General features: G+C 47.9%; 1 pseudogene; it reads right to left on the bottom strand.

Annotated features, from left to right (window-relative positions):
• Positions 1-8589: 8589 nt before the first annotated feature.
• LOC123427015 lies at positions 8590-10749 on the bottom strand (annotated as a pseudogene).
• Positions 10750-11356: the final 607 nt, after the last annotated feature.

Consider the following 11356-nt stretch of genomic DNA (forward strand, 5'->3'; position numbering starts at 1 on the left):
TAGCTCCAAGGGTGCCATCTTATAAGGTCTTCTGGCTTTTGGGACAGTTCCCGGAACAAGGTCTATCAGAAACTCTACATCCCTGTCAGGTGGAATTCCTGGCTGTTCTTGTGGGAAAACATCCGGGAAGTCACAGACTACCGGAATGTCTTCAAGTTCTGGAGAGGGTTGGCATTGAGGGAATAGAGTTGACATTTGGCAACTCGAGTAGAGACATTGACTATCTCACCCGAGGGATGGGTAAGCTAGACATTTCTAGAATGAGTATCAATCTTGGCATAATGGGCCGACAACCAGTCCATTCCCAAGATGATATTGATATCCGAAGATTTCAGGGCTATCAAAGATGCTAGAAAAACTAAGATGTCTACTAGAATTTCATTGTCATAGGTTATCATGGAGGTTTGCCACTTACTACCAGGGGTTTGGACAACCAATGGGATTGGCATATCACAGAAAGACATGTTATCCAAATGTGCATAACTTTCTCAAATGAAGGAATGAGATGACCCAGTGTCAAAAAGAACAGATGTTGGTTGATGATTGACAAGGAGCGTACCCAAAATGACGTCGGGATCCTCTGGAGCTGCTTCTCCTGAAACATAGTTCACACGGCCATGTGCAGGAGTTGGCTTCACATAGTAAGCTTTGCCCGACTTGCCTTGCCCACCGGACTTTCCAGGTTGCTTGGCACCCATATTCTAAGGACACTCTCGGGAATAGTGCCCTGGTTCTGCACACTTGTAACAGATCACCTGATTGGCATGTGGTGCAACATTGCTAGCTGGACCACCATAGGTTTTTGCTGGTGGGTTAGTCTGATTCGCCTGAGGCACCACATAGGATGGCCTCGGGGTATATCTTGGCGGCGGAGAACTATTTGGAACCCACTGTGTGCGTTTTGGGAACGCTGAACCAGATGACGAGCCAGAGTCACGGGAGTGCTTCCTTGTGGCTTCATAGTCGGTATGACCAGTCTCGGCACTGATCGCCTTGTTGACAGGAGCTTGAAAGCTTGTACATTCGTGCAGGTGCAAATCACAACGAAATTCAGGGCTCAAACCCTTGCGGAATCTTGCTTGCTTCTTGGCGTCAGTTGACACCTCTTCACTTGCATAGCGGGCGCGGTTACCGAACTCGTGGCTATAGGCATCCACGGTCAATTTTCCCTGGGTGAATGCACAAAACTCCTCTCTCTTTCTGTCCATCAGACCCTCTGGAATAAGGTGCAGATGGAAGGCTGCACTAAAGTCTGCTACTGGTGCGGCAGGACGCATAGCTTCAAAGTTCTCCCACCACAGATTGGCGGGTCCTTCTAGAAACTACGCCGCAAATGTCACCATGTCGGCCTCAGAAACATTTGCAGAGCGAATCTTGCGCGATATACTGCACAACCAGTCGTCAGCGTCGAGGGGGTCGACGGAGTGATGGAACTTTAGGGGATTCAGCTTCAAAAAGTCATTGAGGGACACTGCATCATTCCTCGGCTGACGAGCCGTATTTTGCTCAATACGCTCTAGCAAACGGTTGGTCTCCCTTTTGTTTCTTTCTGCCTCAAGCATAACTTCCGCCAGAGAGGGCGGGTGAGGCAGTTCCTCCTACGATGCTTGACTACCCTCTCCCTGCTCATGAGGAGGGGCACGATTCAACCTGGTGAACACCATCCTGACAAACAAACTCACAGCTTAGAGCAATATCAACATCAATACTAACTATGGATTATGAATGCACTGAACACATGGAATGCGGAAATGAACATCCGAACAACATGGTAACAAGCAACTGCTATATATACACCATGGTTCATACACACCATTACAAAGTTCAGAACAACCTTAACCGAAGAGCAAACTACTGAAAAGATGACACAACTCATCAAAGGCTTTCCAAGCTTCCTATACATTATGTATCTATGCCTCCGGAGTTCATCTCACGACATAAGCATACTCCACAAGACACACAGGACTGTGGAAGTATAACTACTAACATACTATCCTTCCACTCATGGGTTGAGGCATCCGCAAATAAAATCTCATAAAGGTTGCCTGCATGACCTGGGAGCTCAACCTACGGATCAGGAAATACTCGAGCCTGAGACCCTTGGAAACCGTAAGGGCACAGGTGTGGTCTTGGTCCCCTGACTGGTGGTAGTAGAGGTCCCCGAAGAGGGTTGACTCCTCCTATAGCAGGCCAGTCAACATGAGCTGAAAGATGGGTCCTAACAGGGCTCTGCATCTCCATATCTCCATACCCAGTCTAGACTACACGTGCCAACTGTGTCAAAGCCGTCCACAGACGGGCACGTGTAGCATAGAGATCCATACGAAGGGCACGGACATCCTTGTCTCTACTCTCTAGCATCTCAGCAGTGGACTGCAGCAACGGATCCTCCATAGAGGAATCAAAGTAGACCCGACTGAGGTATCCTTCTTCTCCTGGCTGAGAGGCAGGAACATAGCAGAACTTTGAATTCTGCAACAGTGCATGTATGGCCCACATGATGGTCAACATTGAATAGGCAGCATCTTGTACTGCCATGTCAACAGTGACCCCCAATCCATAAGACCAATGGATCGGCTCCTCGGCTCCAGGGTAATCTGGGAATACCCTAATAGTGCAAAGATACTGACTCTAATTAAAATCTCGGTACTGCTCCTCCACTGTGTACTCTGGGTACCAGCGGTAACCGACTACTGACATCATCCTGACTAGCATGGCCGTATGACCTGGCACATCAATGCACCTAGTTAGACGGACCACCTGACGAGAAGGACGGCCAGCCATCTGAAAATAGAGAGTAATGCAAAAGCATTAAAGCTCTGAAGACAATATTTGGGCAGCATAACGGTTGTAAACGCTCAAAAACAATTTTGAGACAACCCACAAAGATAGGATAGCATAACCACTCAACTATCAAGTTCAATTCCTTGTTCATCAAAACTTACTTTCTTTTCCTTGAAATAAGAGAAACTCGAAGTAACTCTCGACTCGTTGTCCTATAATCTACCGATCAGAAAACACGAGCCTAAGAGAAGATAAGTAACCTAGTCCTTAATCCCCGCAGAAGAGACGAGGATGACCAGAATATAATAATTAAAGAAGAGAAGCAAGAATCTTACGTTCCCTTCCACAAACAATTCCCTTATGTATAACTAAAGCAATTCTAGACTGAACTTAAACCAGTTTGGCTTAGTAATCCTACAGTCAGTCAGGCTCTGATACCAACGTTGTCGGGACCCTGATCCTAAGCCATAGGAATCCAGCCTGTAACACATCGCATCTCTTTGCGGTCTCATGCACAGTTATCCCCACGGCTGCAGCCTTACCTTAGCCGGGACCGTTTGCGCCTTTTGACTCGTGTATGCAATTGTGTCGCTAGCAATCCAATGTCAAAGAATCCAGATCGACATGTCTAGTCATAAACTCAAGCGGCAGTTCCGTATAGGGACAGGCATACATGACCCAGCAAAGCAGGTGTCGGTCATCAGCGAATGTAGACGAGTCGTAGCAAGCTACAAGGACTCCATTACATATGCGTGATATTTCCCAAAGGGACACACACAACAGCTAAGAAGGACAGATTCCGGTCAACCAATGTGTCCGGAGCAGTAGCGAACTACCATGGCTTGATGGAATCACAAAGGGGCATTTCCCTGTAAGGAGTGCTACTAAGGCAAACGACTAGGTATTCGAACCCCATACATATCAAGTAAAACACAGGTACGCATGGCATACCGATATGTATAGATACATCGATGGCATCACAACATAACCATAAACATACAAACTTTATTTAGAAGGCTCGGAAGAGCCTCACACATAATATTACATAGATAGGGGTCTCACGACCCATCATCACAAGTCATACACACAAGTCTTACAAGCCAGCGGAAGATTAAAACTATCTGAGTACAGACAGATGGAAAGATAAAGGCACATTGCCTGACTATCTACACACCCAACCTAGGGCCAGATCGTAACTGGGACACCAGCTACTCGTCGTCGTCAATGTCTAGGTAGAACCCTCCATTAGGGTCATTAACAACCTCTGCAACATTTTATTAAACAAACGTAAGTACAAAAGTAAACAACAAGACTTTAGGATAATCTATCTACTCATGCAATGTATCAACAAGGAGTTGTGGGGTTCCATGCAGAAAACCAGCATTTGATTCTTGGCTAGACAACTTGCATTTTTAAATAGTTTTGACAACTATGTTTCGCGCACATGAGTCCACTAACACCACAAAAATACTCCATCATGGAATCATTCGGTCTCCCTACGGAAATGCCATCCACGACACTCACACTTATCTTGACAATTTTATGAGTAGCCATTATAGTTATCTATGAACAACATATGCTTCCAAGTAGTCCATATCCGCGGACGCGGCTATTCGAATAGATCATAACCCTGCAGGGGTGTACTTCTTCACACACGCTCTCGCCACTTACCGCCATGTGCACGTCAGGCATCTCAGCAACCTTCAAGCGGAAGCCTAGCGAGGGAGTCGGCCACAACAGTTAACCACGCTAATACTTAGTCCAGGTCTATCACCTATCTAAGGGTAACCCGCACGAAAGTACGACTGAGGTTTCCGCCATGGCCCCAAATGATGTGCGCGGGGTTCCCAAGCCCACCATCTGGGTGTCACTTGGTACACCGTGCCACTACCTACCGCATCATAGCCCACCTCTAAGGTCAGCGCTACGCATGGCCTCCAGGATTACTATAAACACCAGAAACTACTTTCAACTCCTGGACCGAGTACTAGGTGAATAATAAGTCGAGCAGGGTCATATTTCAGGGCCCAACATGTGGTAGTATCTTGACTTGGATTAGATACACGGAACTCAGTTCCTAAGGACGGTTCCAATGAAACAACCCGCCATGTACTCCTACATAGCCTTTCACCGGTACCTTTACCAAATCAGGTTCAACACACAACCTTTACTAACTGAACACATTCTCACAATCATGTTCATCACCCAGATGACAGACCATATACAACTCTAAGCATAGCATGCATAGTAGGATAAGGCACGTCATGTCTCAAGCATCTACCAGGTATGCTAGGTTGCAAGGTTCAGCTATTTACTGTGACAAGGACAGGTCATGCAAAGGAAGTGGGTTCAACTAACGTGGTAAAAGCATTGGAAGCATTTTAACCTAATGCAATCAGTAAGAGGAGGAGCGAGAACATGGGATTTATCGGGATGACCAAAATGGTTGCTTGCCTTGTTGCTCGGCAGAGGGGTGATATCCGTCAGTCGGGTAATCAGACGTATCCGGAGGGGCGGAGCCTACCGGAATAACAGCAATCAATCAATATCAAATATATGCAACAAAATGATGCATGAAATGCAATGTAGCATGGTTTGATATGACTAACAGAACCTTTTGGGTGATCTTGATTTGAAATCATAATTCAAATATCATTTGAATTATAATTTAGCAAATTCTTTTAATTGATTTGACCTGATGCTATTTCGTTGAATTGTTCTGATCATTTTACAAATATTGTTTGTCAAATTTGGAGTTATCTTCAATTTTCTATGAATTTCCAAAGTTTTGAACTTATTCTGGAATTATTTTTAAACAGAAAAGGTTTTATTGCATCAACATGACATCAACAGGTCAATCTAGCCGTTGAAAGTCAAACCTCACTAGTGGGACCCACTGGTCACGGAATCTGGCCAATTTTTTGATTAAGTTTAAGTTAAATAGCTAATTAACAGGGTTGGACCCACATGTCAGTGTCTGATTAGGTTTTAAAATAATCTTTCTTTTTATTCTTCTAATCCTAATTAGCCTCGGGGCTCGCCCCACTTGCCAGTGACTCACGGGAGTCAGATCCACCGGCGGCGAGGTGGATCTCACCGGGGATGAGCCTCCGGCGACCATAGACATGGCAGAGGGGCTTGGGATTTCCATTCCGGCAACCAAACTTCACGCGGAGGGCACCAGAAGAATGACACTTCACCCGCGGTTCCATTTTTGCATGCAGCAGGGGTTGAAATGGCCCGAGATGACGCCGGCGACGAGCTAGGCGGCAGCCGAAGCTCGGGCATCATTGGGGTCACTGCTATGGGGCTCAACACGCGGGGGGCTAGGCTCCTACAACACCTACGCAATGTACTGAAGCCATTGGTGGCCTCAGATTGACCAGCCGATCACCGGAGGGCTACCGGCGACGAGGTCCCGCGGTGGATCTCGTCGGGCTCCGGTGGAATCGGGGCCTAGAGCTCGGAATCGAAGGGGGAAAAGAGGGGAAAAGAACCCTTAGCTCACAGGGAGTGCAACGGCGTCGAAAACATGCTCGGGGATGGCCCAAGGAGGGAGAACGGCGGCGGCGATCAACGACGGCCTGAGGAGGAAGACGACGGGGATCTGGCGATGTAGGGCTCGGGGGCTCTTCTCCTTTGGCAGGGACGACCAGCTCGTTGAGGCGGAGCGAACGGCGTGCTCAGGGAGACTTCCGGTGGCCAGAGACAACGGCTGGCTCGAGCTCGAGCTTGAGCTCTAATGGCGGCTGAGAGGGGAGGGACACAGGGGCGAATGAGGAGAGGGAGAGAGGTGGAATGGTTCGCGGGGGGGGGGGGGGGTGGGAGGGGGGTGATCCTCCTTGCCAGCGCGACGAGGAGGTCCACGCAAGCACGCAGGTGCGTGGCCGTGCCGGAGCGAGCGGCGGCCACCTCCTGCTGCTCGCTGGCACAAGGTAGACGACAGGGAAAAGGTGGGCCGGGCCTGAGGTAAGCGTTAGATAGGTTTTTTTTTCTTATTCCTTTCATTTTTGATTCTGTTATTGAATTACTATCTTTGTTTTGTTTTATTTTTGGCTCCAAACTATTCCTAAAATAGTTTGAATGATACTGAAGTGTTAGTTGGAATATTTCCAACCACATATAAAGTTTTCAACATTTTTGGAAACTTTGAAATATTTGAAATCAAATATATAGTTGATTTCAGTAGATTTTAACTTAAAATTAAAATGCCAATAGTATTTTGAAAATATGTTTCACCTCTGATATCTTGTTTTCAACATTTAACAGAAAAGATGAACTTTTCTAATGGCCATTTTGGGTTCATTGATTTGGCACTTGTTGAATTATCTTATGGATAAGGAGTGGCTAGGGTTTTGCTTTGATTTCCCCACTTCCTTTGAGTTCATTTCCATTTCTTGGATGCAAAGAAAGAAGACATGAGCACAACTTGCTAAACCCTAATAGGGAATCCAGGGGTGTGACACCGGCCCAGTGGCTCGGCCTGTCCAGCGAAGGGGGCCACACCGAAGGCATATTGTGCCGAATGCGCCTCCTGAACGGAGAGACATAGCGTGATTGGGCGCTTCCAGTTAACGGGGCGGGCCCGACCCGTTGTGTCGCTGGCACGCAGCCCATGCCTGTTAGGCTCACTACTAGAAAAAGGCCTAGTAGTGGCGCACCCAATTTAGCTATTAATGGTGCACTATGGGTGCGCCATTATTATCATGCCACTACTAATAAATAGTAATGGCGCACCCCTGGTGCGCCACTGTTAATATACATAAGAGTGGCACACCACCCGGTGCACCATTACTATCCAAGAAAAATAATGGCGCACCACCTGGTGCGCCATTACTATCCCAGATATTAATGACGCACCTCCTGTAGGTGCGCCACTACTATGAATATTAGGATTTTTTTCTTTTCTGATATTTATACATGTTGAAATATACATAATAGCACAGAATATAAATATCACAATATATATATAAACAACAAATTTATCGAATAGAATAGAAGATTAGGCTCTGAATACAATTCATCATATTAGTCTCCGAATTCAAAACACCGAACAAAGTTAGAACATTACAAGTCTCGCGAGTAGCGACTTTGTCTTCACATTAGAATCGATATCTAAACTACCATCACATAGAAGAGGGTTGCGGTCACCATAAGTATCATCGCGATGAAACTGATCTTCATCCGGTTCCTCCTCGGCTCCCTCCTCGCTCCCGCTAGATAGCGCATGTATCTACCTTCCGCCTCCGCCCTAGTGGTTTACCCTTTGTAACTGTTACCGATGAAACGGTGAACCTGTCTCCGACACTCCTCCTAGTCCTCATAGACTCCGGGAACCTCACCCTTGTACATGACATACGACGGCATCTCTATGCACTAGACAAACAAAAGCAACACATTAATAGCACGATTCATGGTCCTACTAATAAATAGCATCGACTACACATATAAGTTCAATGACTATCCAAACTAAAGAGACATACAAGTTCATTAAAGTTTAATTACAACATAGCATCAGTACTTTCGACTCGACTCAGGGTACGGAGCGTGGATGAAGCCACCGTCTTTCGTGATGGTCATGAATGTGCGGTCGTTGTCAACCTGCATTTGTAGTGTTGTGTCAATATGACTGTTGGACGGTGGACAGTTTAGGTAGAACTGCCCCGATCTAGCAAGGACATCTTGATAGATGATTTCCACCAACTCCGACTGGATGTGAAAGAATTCTTGTCTGATGTCCTCGTCCTGGATTGCCGACAAGCGTGTGGCCCAATCTTTGAGCCCATTTGGTATCATACGGTGATGCTAGTCCCGTACGATCGCCCGCATGTGATGGAGGGCATAGTAGGCATCCTTCTGACTGCCAGGCGGCTGCTTGACGCAGGGGAACGTCGTTACATGGGTGAACATGTGCTTGCCATACCTAAGAATTGGCCTCCTGAAGGTGCCTCTAGATTTGGCGTAGCCGGGGAGGACATCATCAAGAACTTTCTTGATATTTGTGTAGTCTTTCTTCAACTAACTGACCAAGTCAAAATACGTGGCCATGGAATATTTCAGGCTTAAGAGGATGAGTGTGCAATGTGTGTCACTGCACAAAACACGGAATGTTAGGAAAAAGAGAGCGATCGAAATCTAAGAAATCATATGTTATGGGGCGATGAGGGGATGACTTACTCAGAAAAATAAGGCACGAGGAAGTTATCCTTATCTGCGTTCGCCACAATGACGCCTTCGAGGTATGAACTCGCGACTTGTCGGTCCCCAGTGCCATCCAACAACTTGGCACACATGTAGAAGAGGTCGACTATCACGATGTCAGGGGCCTTGTCTCTAATGATCCGCATCTCCATACTGAGCGAAAATAGCCGAATGAAAGTGTAGTGCAGCGGATAAAGGTTAAGCATAGCGAAGTTGTCATCAAACCGCAGGACGATCATACGCCCGATGTTGCTATCGACAAAGCCCTTGCCCTCTGGCACCTTGGCTATGAAAACTGGGTATGCCCCATCATTCTCAGAGAGACGCCGCTTCCCCATATAAAGAACTGCGTCATGCAGACTCCGCATAGCACCGTTTGTAGCATTGAGCATATTATTCGGTAGCATCAGCCTACCCGCCACATGCACCCTCCTCTCAATATCATTAGATATTGGTCGCCTGTCCTGAGCACGGGTTATACTCGGTGCCGGCTGGCTCGCACCCTTGTAAGTTTTTCTTTTCCGTCCCTTCTTCTTATTCTACTATAATGGGATCGAGTTCTGCTCAGAGACCACCTTCTTGAGTGTGTTGGAGCTGATAATATTTCGCACCTCGGCTATTTGAGTCTCGGTGAAGGCAGGAGCTGGAGGCGTCTCCTGAGAACTGAACAGCCGATGCCTGTTGAAATTGGGTTTCTCCGCGGTACCAGCTAGAGCGCCATCGTCTTTTGCAAGGTTGGGTTCTTGAGAAGGAGGCCCGAACAAGGCGTCATCCACCGTACCCATGTTCGTTGATGTACTTATCGACGTTGGAAATTGTATCGTCGTCGTCGTCGTCCATGGCTTGGCGCCGGCACGACTGGTGGTGTTGTTTGTGGCGTGGTGTCCCCCGCCCCCAAACGAATCTGGCTCTTTGGCCAAAGCATGGACTAGTTTAAGAAGGCGCTGACGGTCGTCACATCATCTTCGTCGGCCCCAACGGGACGATACGGAGGTAACAAGTCGTCGCAGCCCCGCAGCACCCGAACCAGTTGAACCCTATACACGATTTGTGGCATCGGATTACCGTGGAACACGCGGTTGCCCAGTTCAACGAGTTTGGCCATGGCGACATCGATCAACTCGCTGTCCACGAAGTGTAAGAGAGTGCATGGAACGTTGGCGGTGCCCTGCAAAAAAATGTAGGGCGTCAGGGATGCCCAGTCAAAAAGGCAAGGAGATGAAGTCATCGGCCGAGGCTTATAGTTACCGTGATGGCGTCGAGCTCGGCTAATGTCGAGGCACCGCCAACGGCGGGCGTGCAAGTGACGGAGGGTCTGATTGATGCTGAGGTGCTGGCCGGCATATTCTTCCCACACAAGGATGCATTAACCTCCAATACCGGCGCCGACGCCGGAGGCAGCTGCAACGCCGCCTCCGCAAGAGACACCGATGCCAGCGTGTTGTGCGAGTTGCTGCCCGTGAAGCTGGGAATCGGGGGCGGCCCTTGTTGGCTGCTCGCAATCCACCCCCACAGCCCCTCAAGCAAGGAAGGTATAATGGCGGTGATCGTCGCTCCAAGCTCATCTCGCACTAGCTCTTGTACTATCTCTGGATTCAGCGCCACTTGTGCCTTGAGTTCTTTAATCTCGCGCTCCTTGTTTTCCGAGATGGTCTTTCTGTCCTTTCGCCCAGCCTTATAGTATTCCGACCATTTCGTGGACAAGCCTTCACCGGCCACATGACCAGCTGACGACGGCTTACTGAGCTTATCCTTGTGTTTCATTACGTTCAACGCCCTATTTAAAGTGCTTTCCCAAGGGGCAGACGGGGAGCTCGGAGACCCCGCGCTACTGCTTTCAGTATCCTACGGAAGGAACGTGAACCATTTAGAAATTTTGCTTCATTAATTAGAATCCAACCATATGGAGCTAATTACGCGGGGGTGTATTCCTTACCAGAACACGCTCAAGCTCCTTCACCTTCGGATCTATGGTAAGCTCCTTTGTTACCGGGTCCACCTTATACCTGTCCCTGACCTACTTCCTGGTCTGCTTTTCAGGGTATTTATCGAAGAGGGGCGGTAGGCCTTGCTCGGCATGCTCCACGTCCTCCTTCTCCCATTTAGGTTCCGCCACTCTCTAACCGTCGGGACCGAGTTTGTGGACCCCTAAGTTCAAGTCCCGCATATCTTTCCCCCACTGACTTGATTCCGCGGATGCGTTGCTCTCGCACTTGATCTTGAAATCCTAGTAGCCAGCTTCGCTGATCGAAGGATTTGTCTCCTTGATCTTCTCATAACTATCACCTCTTAGAATCCTTCTCTTCACCGAGGCTCTCCAAGTAGCCAGGCCCGTCCTCATCTTTGTGAGGGCGGCACTGTTCACTTTATT

The sequence above is a fragment of the Hordeum vulgare genome, chromosome 2H (assembly GCF_904849725.1).
Source record: "Hordeum vulgare subsp. vulgare chromosome 2H, MorexV3_pseudomolecules_assembly, whole genome shotgun sequence".
Classification (NCBI taxonomy): domain Eukaryota; kingdom Viridiplantae; phylum Streptophyta; class Magnoliopsida; order Poales; family Poaceae; genus Hordeum; species Hordeum vulgare.